Source organism: Meles meles, chromosome 11 (assembly GCF_922984935.1).
Source record: "Meles meles chromosome 11, mMelMel3.1 paternal haplotype, whole genome shotgun sequence".
NCBI lineage: Eukaryota > Metazoa > Chordata > Mammalia > Carnivora > Mustelidae > Meles > Meles meles.
Window position 1 is genome coordinate 89,244,100 of NC_060076.1, and position 12,305 is coordinate 89,256,404.

The 12,305-nt window shown below is 49.6% G+C and overlaps 1 protein-coding gene across 2 annotated transcripts in view; it reads left to right on the forward strand.

Moving 5' to 3' along the window:
• The first annotated feature begins 273 nt into the window (after nt 1-273).
• The window catches only part of KANK1 (KN motif and ankyrin repeat domains 1), a 198,668-nt gene continuing 186,636 nt past the window's right edge, over nt 274-12,305 (forward strand). The window contains exon 1 of one of the 2 annotated variants that reach the window (XM_046022154.1): nt 274-520. The gene's annotated coding sequence lies outside the window, so the exon portion shown is untranslated. The remainder of the gene's footprint in view (nt 521-12,305) is intronic. The other variant, XM_046022156.1, reaches the window with a different exon arrangement.

Sequence of the window (12,305 nt, forward strand, 5' to 3'; positions counted from 1 at the left end):
CGGGGCGGGGCGGAATTTTTCGCTCCCTGCGGGGGAGAAGCCGGCACCCGTGGGCGGCAGGGGTGCGCCGGGCGGAGGGCGCCGCTCGGATCGCGGCTGTCGGGGCAGGGGCCGGCGGGCGGGGTGAGGCGGAGGTGCGCGAAGGTGCCTCGTGGGGCTGGTGGAGTCGGAGCGGCGCGCAGGCGCACTGGGGCCCGCCCGCCGGCCGGGTCCCGGGGTACAAAGAGGCGCGGCGCAGAGCCGGGGCTCCCGGAGGTGTCCCGAGCCCCCTGGGGAGCCCTCCCGTCCCGCTTCGGGGCGCCGCCACGGTCGTTTCCCGCGCGGTGGCCGGAGCTCGCCAGCCTCCCCGGACTCGGTGGCCCCTGCGGCGGCGTCAGGGCCCGGAGCGCCGCAGTCCGTTTCGGGGTTTAATTCTGGCGCTCGCACGCGGGGCCGGCTCCGCCCTCCCCGCCCCGCCCCTCCGCCGAGGTCCGGGAGCCGCGGCCGGCCGGGCGCCGCAGGTTGGGGAGCGCGCCCGGAGGTGAGTGAGCCGGGGCTGCGCCGCGCCCTGTGCCGCGCGGGGTGGGCGCGGGGCGTCCGGACCCCGACCCCCTGGCGCGGGCCGGCCAACTTGGCGCGCGCCGGGGGCGCTCGGCGGCCGTGGCGGTGGCGGAGGGCAGCCCCGCGGGCTCGCGCTCGCCCTGCCTCCCCCGGCCGCCTCGGGGCGGGCCTAGGGACGGGGTCCGGGAGAGGTTGCTTGGCGCGCGCTGCGGCCGCGAGAAAGTCCGGGCCGGGGACGGGAGGGTGGCGGGCGCGCCGCGCGAGGGTCCCCCGGGCCCTGTACTAGCCCGGGACGGGGTGCCCGACCCTCCCCGAGGCGGCGCCGGCTGAAGTTCTCGGCTCCGCTCCGCAGGGGGACTGGCGGTCGACCTCTTTATCGCTGTGTCCCAGAGCGGCAGGTGGCCTCGGTCGCCCTCCGCCGACTCCGACATGGCTCCGGCCGGCCGGGGTCAGAGGGGTCGGGGGTGGGGTGGGGGAAGGGCGGGGGAGCCGGGGCCTCCGGGACGCGACCCGGGCTACCGCGCGCTCGGCTTCTGGGCGGTCGGCGGCGTCAGGTCCGCGGAGGGTGCGCGCGCCCTTGAGCGGACTCGGTCCCCGACGTCCCCTCTGCTGGGCCACTGGGGCAAAACCTACGGAATCCTGCGCTCAAGGCTGCCACCGCCCCCTGCTCACTCTGCCCCCTCCACCTGGGTCCCCGGGGAACTTTTCTGAGGCCGCTTCTCTGCGGGTCCTTCGGGTCGGCGGGAGCGGCTCTGCACCGGGGTGATGGCTGAGGGCTTTGGCCGAGTTCGCGTTCAGATCCATCTGTGGCGTCCCCCAGTGCTCGCTCTGCGAGGCTCGTCTCGTCGTATTAATTAATGAAATACATCAGCAAGACAGCCCTGAGACTAACAAGGAAGGGTGATCATCCAATGTAGTAATTGTGCAGTTTCTGGCCCCCAACTTCATTCCACGCACCTCTGGGTTGGATGGAATCAGAACCCGCTTCCTTTTTTTAGTTCGTGGGTTTAGTCAGCTTGATTTTTGGGGTGCTTAGTGCATCGGCTCATGTTCCTTTCATCCAACTTTCTCTGCTAAGAAGTGGGGCCCTTCCACGTTGTATTTATTTAAAAACTTGAGATACGATAAACATGCCATCCGTTTGCCCTTGTAAACTGCTCAGTTCCATGGTTTTTCGTATATTCACCGAGTTACACCGTTATCACCACTAGTTCCGGAACGTTTTCATCACCCCCAAAAGAAACCCCATCCCCATTAGCGGTCTCCTCATTTCACCCTCCCCCAGCCTTCCTCCTTCATTTTAAGGAGTTTTTCCCAAGGCAGAGATAGAATTAGAAACAGAGATTACTAACTTCGGACTTTCTTCAGTTAGTGGATTTGGGGAAGGTGCTGTTGCTGAGGCAGTTGAAGATTTAAGTGGGGGCTGTCCCGTGGTGAGAATAGCGTCTAAGGACGCAGGAGAACGGCCCAGTGGGGGAATGGCTGAAGGCCTCCTTCAAACACAGTCACAGGAGGGATGGATGCATTTTACCCCCTGGGGGGCACAAGGGTGCTTTGGGAGCACTTTGTCAAGTTCATGAACCGTTCTGGTTGAAGTTCCAGGTCAGCAAAAGTGAGAACTCACTTTGCGTGTGTGTGTGTGTGTGTGTGTGTGTGTGTGTGTGTTTCGGGGAGGGGGGTGGAGATGATAGAGCAGAAAAGGAGCAATGTTTTAAAAATAGTTTTGTTTCAAATCATCCAAACTGGCCCCAAAGAAATAAACTGCAGGCAAATGGCCCCTGGAATCGATACAGTCAAGACCTGGGTTCATTTTGTGTGTCCGCATTTGCTCTCACGTAGTGCCATGGGCTGATGTGCTCCTGCGTCAAGCCCCTAGTCCAGAGGAGAAGGAGGGTGGCCAGGGGTGTAGCTGGAGGAAATGCAAGGAATGGAGGAGGAGGTAGGTGAAGGGCTGACAGATGCTGTGTGAACGGGAGGGGAGGCCTGCAGGGTACGAGGGTTCAGAAGCAGCAGGGGGGAATCTCAGGGGAAAATTACAGACAGGTCACTCAGGCATTTGCTGGACCATTTTTGCATTTTTTAAAACGATTTTATTTATTTATTTGACAGAGATCACAAGTAGGCAGAGAGGCCAGCAGAGAGGGAGAGGAGGAAGAAGGCTCCCTGCTGAGCAGGGCTCGATCCTAAGACCCTGGAATCATGACCTGAGCTGAAGGCAGAGGCTTTAACCCACTGAGCCACCCAGGTGCCCCAGTCTGGGCATGTTTTAAAAGTCTTATTTTAGCAGAGTCGCAGCTGCCCACATGACAGCCATCTCCATACTTCTGCCCTGCAATCAAAGAAACTAGGTTGGTTTCGAATGTTTCGGGACATTTTATGCCTCCGTTGCATAGGTGGCTTGGCTTATAACATCTATTGTTTTGTTTTGTTTTGAAGTAATTGTTAAACTATATAACACACCTACCAATCGTAAGTGTCTAATATGATGCATTTTCACAGTGAACGTAAACTTGGAACTTGCACTGAGATCAAGTCACAGGAGGTTGCCAGACTGCAGAAGACCCCTTCTGCTCTTTTCCCATTCCTTTTTCTTCCCAGGGTAACCGCTGTCCCAACCCAGAGATGAGTTTTGGCTGTTTTCTTGCTCTGTGGGCAGGATAGCCTCTAGTACATGTTGTTTGTGTGTTTTTCAGTCTGGCTTCTTTCTGTCAAAATCACACTGGAGAGATACAGCCATGTTGCATGCGGCTCTGATCCAGTCATTATCTTTGCTGTCCGATATTCCATTGTGTGACTGTGTCCTCACATAACTTACCCATTCTAGGGTTGATGGGCATCTACGTGGTTTCCACATTTTGTCCATGGCCAACAGTGTGGCTGCGAACATTCCAGCACACGTCTTGATACAACTCTGCACATTTGTTTAGGGTCTGTTCTTAGGAATGGCACTGTGAGTTCTAGACTGTTCAGTTTGGAAGACTGAGCCAAACAGTTTTCCAAGCGACCGTTTGGTTAGTACTTCTACTAGCAGCATGTGAGAGTTCTGTCCTGTGTTAAACTGCAAAAGCTGTAAATCTACAGAGTTTCACAAATGGATGAAGGGTGACCCGTATGTGTCCCGGTCCAGCAGATGGATTATTCCAGCTGTGTTCACTTCTGGTGTTTTCCATGGCGGCTCCTGTTTTTATCATATCCTAATAGTCAACTTGGTATTTTGTTTGTCTTAATATTGTTTCAGTCTCCATGACTTCTTAATTCCTGCACACATCCACAATCCCATGGGCAGGCTTCCATTTAATACTGCCCCCAGCATTAGAAATGAGTGTTACTTTTTTTGGACTTGAACTGGTATATATTGCTAAAGAAACCTCTTTGTGCATATATCCCTCCCCCCCTTTTTGGGGATCATTTCATAAACTAGAGTCTTTGTTTTTTATGCCTCTGGACCCCTGTTGTTAAAGTACCACCTGCAGACCTCAGCTGTCCTTGAATCTAGTATAGAATTAAAGTAACCTATAAATTGCTAATATGTTACCCGCAAAAGGGCATCTGCCCAATGGTTTAAATTGCTTTCAAAGTAACGGTGAAGTTGACCCCGATACCTGCTTTTTAAATAGTGTAAATGGGACTGTTGTAATTTCATTTGCCAGTCACCTACGATTTTTCTTTATGTGATGCTTTTTGCCAAGGTACTAAGCTGGGACTTTTCGGGAGTACCAGAGGAATCACACCATTAAGCTGCTGGTTGTCCGGAAATTATGTATGAAAAGTTAAGAACACCAGCTAGGCAGATTCCTTACATATGACAAAGGAGTGTTTTGTTCATTTTCCAGATATTGAGTACTTCTCTGAATTCTGAATCCAAAGGGGTCTTTCTTGCCTGAATGCTTAGAATGGGCTTCCCTAAAAAGTAGGTTTTGAGCTGAGCTCTAGGGTCTCCTTAGAAATTGGCAAGGGAGTAGATTTCTCCAAAGAAGACACCACTGAGTTATCTCAAGAAGAGAGCTAAACTGTACACAGGCCATCTTGGACAATGGAAATGATGCTGGTCGTTGTTTTCTTTCTCTGGAATAGAGGGGAAATCGGTGAACTACTATAAAGGCAGAAAAAAGTAATTAGAGCTTTTTGGGCAAAAACTTTTTTACTTTCAAAAGTTCAATCAGGAACACTCGCCAAAGGTGACCCTGCAGCAGACTGCGGCTTTGCCTAGTTACGGCTCCAAACGCACTCTTTCCTCTCAAAATGCAGCAAAAATCTGTCTGAGTTAAAGACTGCTCCACCAGTGGGCATGTAGAATAAGCCAGTAGCAGTTTGCCTTTAGTAAATAATAATGATGTTTCTATTTTACGCACGGCTTGGTGGGGGTGATTCAGAGACTTAGACCCTGGCAGAGTTCATGGCAAGTGGGGAGGTAGAAAGATACAGAATTGTGGTAGGAGGCAGAAGGATAGAAATACCTGCTCACTCTGGAAATGTAAGGGGTGGAAAAATTAATGCTGAGAGGTTTGTGTCATACTGAAGAAGACTGGGCCTTGAAAAATTATGTGGTGGGGGGCGCCTGGGTGGCTCAGTGGGTTAAGCCTCTGCCTTCGGCCCAGGTCATGATCTCAGGGTCCTGGGATCGAGTCCCACGTCGGGCTCTCTGCTTGGCAGGGAGCCTGCTTCCTCCTCTCCCTCTGCCTGCCTCTCTGCCTACTTGTGATTTCTCTCTGTCAAATAAGTAAATAAAATCTTTAAAAAAAAAAATTATGTGGTGGGATTAGAGCAAAGGGCATCGCATTTTAGGGCCCAGCTTTTGAAGCAGCAAGGCAGTCTGGTAGAGCCGGACGTAATATTTGGTCGGTCACACACTTGGAGACTCAGGGGAGTGGCAGCTTGAGATCATGCGCTCTGTCCAGTGGCTTCTTGCTGCTGAGGCAGCCCGGTTATCTGTGTGGAAATATTGTAGCTCTGGACCCAGACTGGCTGATTTGAATATAGGTTGTGCTGTTTGCTGTGTGACCTTTGCCACAGTTACTGAACCTCTCTGTGATTGTGTTTCCCATTCATAAAAAGGGAATATAACAAAAGCACTCCCCTCATGGAGTCACCTGAGAATTAAGTGACTTAAAATGATAGAGGGGCGCTGGCATGCCTCCAGCTCTTGAATTTGGAGTGTCCAGCTCTTGATTTCGGGTGCGGTCATGCTCTCGGGGTGCTGGGATCCATCCCTGCATCAGGCTCCGAGCTCAGTCTGCTAGAGATTCTCTTCCCCTCCCTCTGCTTCTCCTCCAGCATTCGTGTGCGCTCGCTCGCTCTCTCTCAAATAAATAAATCTTTAAACGAAAGCCCACACCATAGAGAGCACTTAGAAGACTACTTGGTACAGCATAAATGCTAAACACATTCACTGTTGTTTCTTTAATTTTTAATTGTTTAAATTTCTGAAATAGTATTTGGACATAGAATAATGCAAACAACAAAGAAGCATTTTAAGTGAAAACTAAAACCCATCCCTCCTCTCTGATCCCTGTTCAGCTACGGTCTCTTATCGGGTGTTACTGTTAACTCTTTCCATTTTTAATTCTTTTTGGCGGTTGTCATTGAACAGGTGACCTCAGACTTTAGTGGCTTGAACAGGTGTTTCATGGTATTTTGGATTCTGTGGGTCAGGAATTCAGGCAGGGCTTGGCTGCTTCTCCTTGTGGTGGTGAGGTCTCTGTGTAGCACACCCCTGGTGAACAGGGTGGTCTGGAAGGTCCTAGAAGGCTTTGCTGCTGTGTCCCATGCTTTGGCAGGATGGCTGGGGGACTGGGCTCAGTGTCGACCATTGCCCAGAGAATCTACCATGCCTGGCAACTTCAGCCTGGTGGCCCAGGGTGGTCAGATTACTCAGGTGGCCACCAGCTTCCCTCTTGTATTAATCAGGGTTCTCTAGACAAACAGAACAAATAGGATGTGTGTATTTTCATAGAAAAATAGGTATTTTAAGGAGTTGGCTCACATATTATGGAGGCTGGTGAGTCCAAAATCTGCCATGTGGGCCAGCACACTGGAGACCCAGGAGAGCCAGTGGTGCAGATGAAGACTAAATAAAGTCTGCTGGAGAATTCTTTCTTTGTGGGGAAGCTGATCTTTTTGTCTGCTCCAGACCATCAACTGATTTGACGAGGCCCACCCACATTATGGAGAACAATCTGCTTTACCCAAAGTTCACTGATTAAAATGTTAATCTCATCCCCAGATAGTCTCCAGATGGACAGATACAATTAACTTGAGCTAGAGTGCCTCAAGAGAACCAGTTAGAAGCTTTGTGGCCTTTTATGACCTAGTCTCCGAGGTTATATGATTTTCCTTTCACCAAACTCTATTGATTGGGTCCATCACAAAGCCTGTTCAGACTCAGGGAGAGGGGACATGGACCTGCCACTGAATGGGAAGAGTGTCAGCAGATTTGTAACCAGCTGCCATAGTGTACCCTTGATTTCAACAAATTTGGCAGTCTCCGTTCATTCCCTGCCAAGAAAGAAAGGGAATTAGTATTATCTTCACCTTTCCTCTCTTCCTCTCCCCTCCGCCTCCCAATTTTATTAGATATCCCATTATTTTTATCTTGTTATTTTTAATTCTTTTTTTTTCAGTAACCTTTATAATTTTAAATAAACCATTCCGTACTTGACAAGGCCATGGAGAAACGAGATTTGTTGAGTGTGTGTGTGCGTGTGTGTTTAGTAGAAAAGAACAGAATTGTCTAAGAGGAGACCTAACAGAGAAGCTCTTATTAAAACCCTCCATTCGCAGGGTGCCTGGGTGGCTCAGTGGGTTAAAGCCTCTGCCTTCGGCTCAGGTCATGATCCCAGGGTCCTGGGATCGAGCCCCGCATCAGGCTCTCTGCTCTGCAGGGAGCCTGCTTCCTCCTCTCTCTCTGCCTGCCTCTCTGCCTGCCTCTCTGCCTAGTTGTGATTTCTCTCTGTCAAATAAATAAAATATTTAAAAAAAAACAAAACAAAAAAAAACAAACAAACCCTCCATTCGCTAGATGTGTGAATTGCTGAGGAGCATGTCCCCTGAGGCGCACAGCAGGTGACCTAAAGCAGCAGTTGTTATTTTCTCTTTGACTTTTCGATGCCTGTTTGCCTTTTTCTTTCTTGAGCTTCATGTTTCAAGTATGAATTCGTTCTCACTGATGAGGAATCTTCAAACAGATACACTGTTGAGTTGTATATTTGTGTATGGATACATACACCAGAAGGACCTATCAGAACTAAGTATCCTCATGCTTTTTTCCTTACAGAAGCAATCAGGTAATTGGAAACAGTTACATATTTCAGACAGTGTCAGGAACCCTGTGGCTCTGTTGGAAGGTTGGCTTTTTTTTTTTTTTTTTAATTAGCTAATGGAATTGAGAAGTGGGGCTTAGTTTAACGCTCAGAAGACATACTAATCCCTTTTTATAATTATTTGATCTCCTGAGAAGCACACAAGAACCTCCATTCTTGTTGGTTTACATTGTCGTGTATTGCAGATAAAACTCCTTTTTATATAATTTTTGGCTTATTTAGAAGGAGAATGTCAATGTGTTGATATCTGCATTATATTTTTGGCTGAATGTTTTCAGATTTTGTTGGTGATTCTGACTTGTTCACCTGTTGACCCTGGGAAAAATATGAAAAAATAAAAATTAGAGCAAAGGTAGAAATCAAGCTGAATTCATCCTCTCTCTTTCTCATTCTCTCTCCTTCCCTCCCCTGCAAACCCCTCTGCTTTTCTCCCCCACCCTTCTCAACAGAACTGTTCTTTCCTATAGAAGTAACTGCTTAAGGATAGCCCTTTTTAGGGGCATCTGGGTGGCTCAGTCAGTTAAGCCTCCGACTCCTGGTTTCGGCTCCGGTCATCATCTCGGGGTCGTGAGACTGGGTCCTGAGTCTGGTTCTGTGCCCAGCGGGGAGTCTGCTTGAGATTCTCTCCCTCCCTCTGCCACGTCCCCCCTCAAATAAATAAGTAAACCTTTGGAAAAAAAAAAAGAGTAGCCCTTTTTAGGGATGCTGATTGTCCCTCTTACGTGATGCTCTGAGTCACTTGTCTACCAGATTCTGGCTCATCTCTCCTCCCTCACACAGAGCCACGTCTTCGGGGTAGCCCTCTCTTTTCATAGGTCACTTTGTCCGTGTGTGAAGGTTAACGCCGGAATCGCAGTGTGTGTACCCTTTGGTGTCTGGCTTCTCTTCGCGCCGGGCTGTGCTGGCCAGATTGCTCCGTGCTGTGTTATGTGGCTACGGATTGTTCTTGTTGGTCTATTGTGTCCCATGGCGTGCTGTACCACCGATGACCCCTCCTCCTAGAGACCTGCATTGGGTCGCTTCCCGCTTGGGACCAGCACGGACAGTGCTGTCATGAACCAGTCCGCGCCCGTGTTGTGGCTGATGTGTGTATACAGTTGTGTTGGACGCACACCCTGGAGCGGAGCTGGCGGCCAGACTGCTCACAGGTCTGCTGTGGTAGAGACGGCCGGAGCGGGCAATCACGGATATTCCCGTGGTGCTGTGTGAGTTCCACTGGCTCTGATGCTTGTCACTGCTCTTTGTCTTCTTTTAGCCGGCGGGTCAGTACCTGTTCTTGAATTCCCCAGACTGATGAAGATGAGCACCCCAAAAAGGGCTCCTGTAACACGTGCTGTACTCTATGTCAGAGCGTAGGGAGATACGCAACATTGAAGACTCATCTAGAGATCGCATGTCAGCTTTTTGGCTGGTCTAGCGCTTCTCTTTCTCCATGCTGTAAAATTCCGTTCTCACGGGACTTTCTCCTTTCATTTGGTAGGAGGTGCATGGCAAGAGATGGGCTCTTAGTAAAAGTTAACAAAACTTGGGGCACCTGGGTGGCTCAGTGGATTAAGCCGCTGCCTTCGGCTCGGGTCATGATCTCAGGGTCCTGGGTTCGAGCCCCGCATCGGGCTCTCTGCTCTGCGGGGAGCCTGCTTCCTCCTCTCTCTCTGCCTGCCTCTCTGCCTACTTGTGATCTCTCTCTCTGTCAAATAAATACATAAAATCTTTAAAAAAAAAAAAAAAAAAAAAAAAAGTTAACAAAACTTTACGAATATATTTCTACCAGTTCTGAGAATTAAGGCTTTCGGTATATTTGAAAGCTGGAATTTTGCTCATGCCACCTTACCGTTTGAACTTTGCTGATTTAAGTCGATTCACTGATTTTTGGCATTTACTGCGATATTTTAAAAGGAGAATTTGTCTAAGTCATGCTCTGCAGTTGGCCAGGAATTTTTGCCATTTTTTAGAAAATGCAGTGAGTGGTTTGGATGAAACTTCATATGATTTGATATGCCCGAGTTTGTTTTGATTTTTTCCCTTTTGAAATTTCATCCCTCAGCTTCCGTTTAAGGGGCCTGTTTTATCTTCTCAGTTGTTTCTTCTTGAGGATCGTATCCCTCTTTAGGAATGGAGCCCGCTTTGTACTTGGTGCAAATGTTCTCTCCCCCTTTATATATCACCAGGGCGTTGCTGATCAAGGGAGAGGCACTGTTTGTCTTCAGTACCTCTAAGTTATTTGTGGTACTGTTTGGCCTGTTGGTGGCAAGATTAAATCCTGGGTGGCATAGCCTGAAGCGTCTTTAAAAAACCCAGGCTTCTGACCTCAGGAGCAGAAGAAGATTTCTCTGCCTCCAGAGACACACCCTTGGATCCCCTTTCAGGGTTACATTCGGGAGCAGTGTTGGTGGAGGGGGGGCAGTTTGTAGGATCTCCGTCAAGGAGAGGAGGTTGGAAGAGAGACGATGGAACTTCCTACAACTCAAAGTTTCTTAGCCCGGGTGGGGTTTCAGTAACAATGAGGAGATACAATTCAAGTAGTTTACTGCTATGGAAGTTTTTGTATATTGTTAAGATTTTTTTCAGTTGAGGGAATCCAAGACGAATCCTCTCATGAAGTCACGCGAACTTGTGTTCCCATCTGTTTTTGTTGGCCGGAGGAAGGAGTCCTTATGGCTCTGAAGTGGGATCTGAGAATTGTTGGTAATGCTGGGAAGGGCCGGGGTGTGGTGTGGGTGGGAGGCCCCGGCCCGAGGAACAGCAGTGGGGGCTCGTTATGGAGTTGTGAGATAGAAGGGGGATGACTAGGTCACGCTTTGTAGGCGTTCAGAACTGTTTGTTGAATGAATATGCATAATTAGATCCATCACATACTGAAGTTGCCAGATCTGCATGGAGGTCCGACCCGTCAACTGTGGCAGTGGTCGAGGGGCTCACGGTGTGGTATCTCATTGATCCTTAGGTAATAAGAAATTCTCTGCTTCCAGACAGTCGAAGCATTTTGGTTGGAAAGAGATTTGTCTTAACAAGATGTGGCGCGTTGTCCCCCCCACCCCCGCCAGGCATCCGTCTGAACCCAGTTTTGTTCCCTGCTGTTCCTCCCCACGTACCCTTCCCGCACATGTGTGTGTGTGTGTGTGTGTGTGTGTGTGTGTGGGTGTGAACTTGGGGACACGGGGGTCCTGTAAGGTACCTCCCCAAGTTCAGTGGACTCCGTTTTGTCAGGAAAGTTTTATTTATTTTTATATTCAATTCCCATTTATTTATGGCTCTTGGGACCATGTGATCTCTTCAGTATGAAAAAAAGCAGCAAGTTCAACACAAAATAGAGATCAGACGTGCAGAGTAGGACAGCACCAAAGTAGGGGGAAAGGCAGTAGCGAAAGGAAGAGGTGAGATGCTCAGAGATGAAGAACTTTCTGTTCCGCCCCCACCCCCTTTTCTGGGGAATGACTCAGATGTTAAGGTGGAACACACAGCTTTCCAAAGGTGATCCCCCCCTTTTTAAAAAGTTTTATTTTTATTTTTTATTATTATTTTAAAAATTCCTTTTATTTATTTATTTTAGAAAAAGAGCAAGGGAACAAGCAGAGGGAGGAACAGTGGGGAGGGAGAGGGAGAACCCTGAGCACACCCACACTGAGCAGGGAGCCCGTCGTGGGACTCGATCCCATGACCCCGAGATCAGGACCTGAGCCAAAACCAGGAGTTGGACACTCATTGGACTGAGCCACTCAGACGCCCCCAGGAGAGTTTTCATCAATTTTTAGGTTCATAAAGAAAGAAAACTGTCTCTTTTTGTTTGTTTTTAGGCTTATTTTAGCCAGCCCCTGGAAACAAAAGGCTACTGTGTGGATAATCACGGGAACTGGGAGAGTTTAACTGGAAGGACTTGGTTTTGCTTTAGTCAGGTCCCATGCGCTCATAAAGCTCTCTCACACCTTCCAGAGAAAAGTGTCTCTCCCTCGGAAACAGAGTGTTACTGTGTGGGGCTGGGCGCTGCCTGTGGCTCGCTGGGAAGGGCGTGCCAGCCGCTCACCTCCTGAAGTCAGGAATGAGCAAGAAGACCTGCAGGACTTTGAGCCAATCCCGAACCATCGGAGAAAGGAGCCTTAGTACAATTGGGGGGTGGGGGGATGTCATTTTTTCCTGTCCATCAGCTTTGCCAGCAAGTGGGGAAGTACTGTTTAAGGGCACGACATTTACATAGTTTAGGAACCATTTTCTTGGGGACTTTTTCTAAGTGTTATAAGCCTCTGGCCTATCATCCCATTTGACCAAATAACCGTGCTTCCCCGTGGATCTGATTTGAGTCCTGACTTGAAGCTGTTACCCGCAGAACCAACCCACAGGCTGGTTCGGGGTGCTGAGTTCCTGGAAACTGTGTTTGGTTCTCAACATCTCTTTCTCTCCTTGACCCTCGATGGCCCCACGCAGCTTTTTCTCCCCCACTTCCTTCCTGTT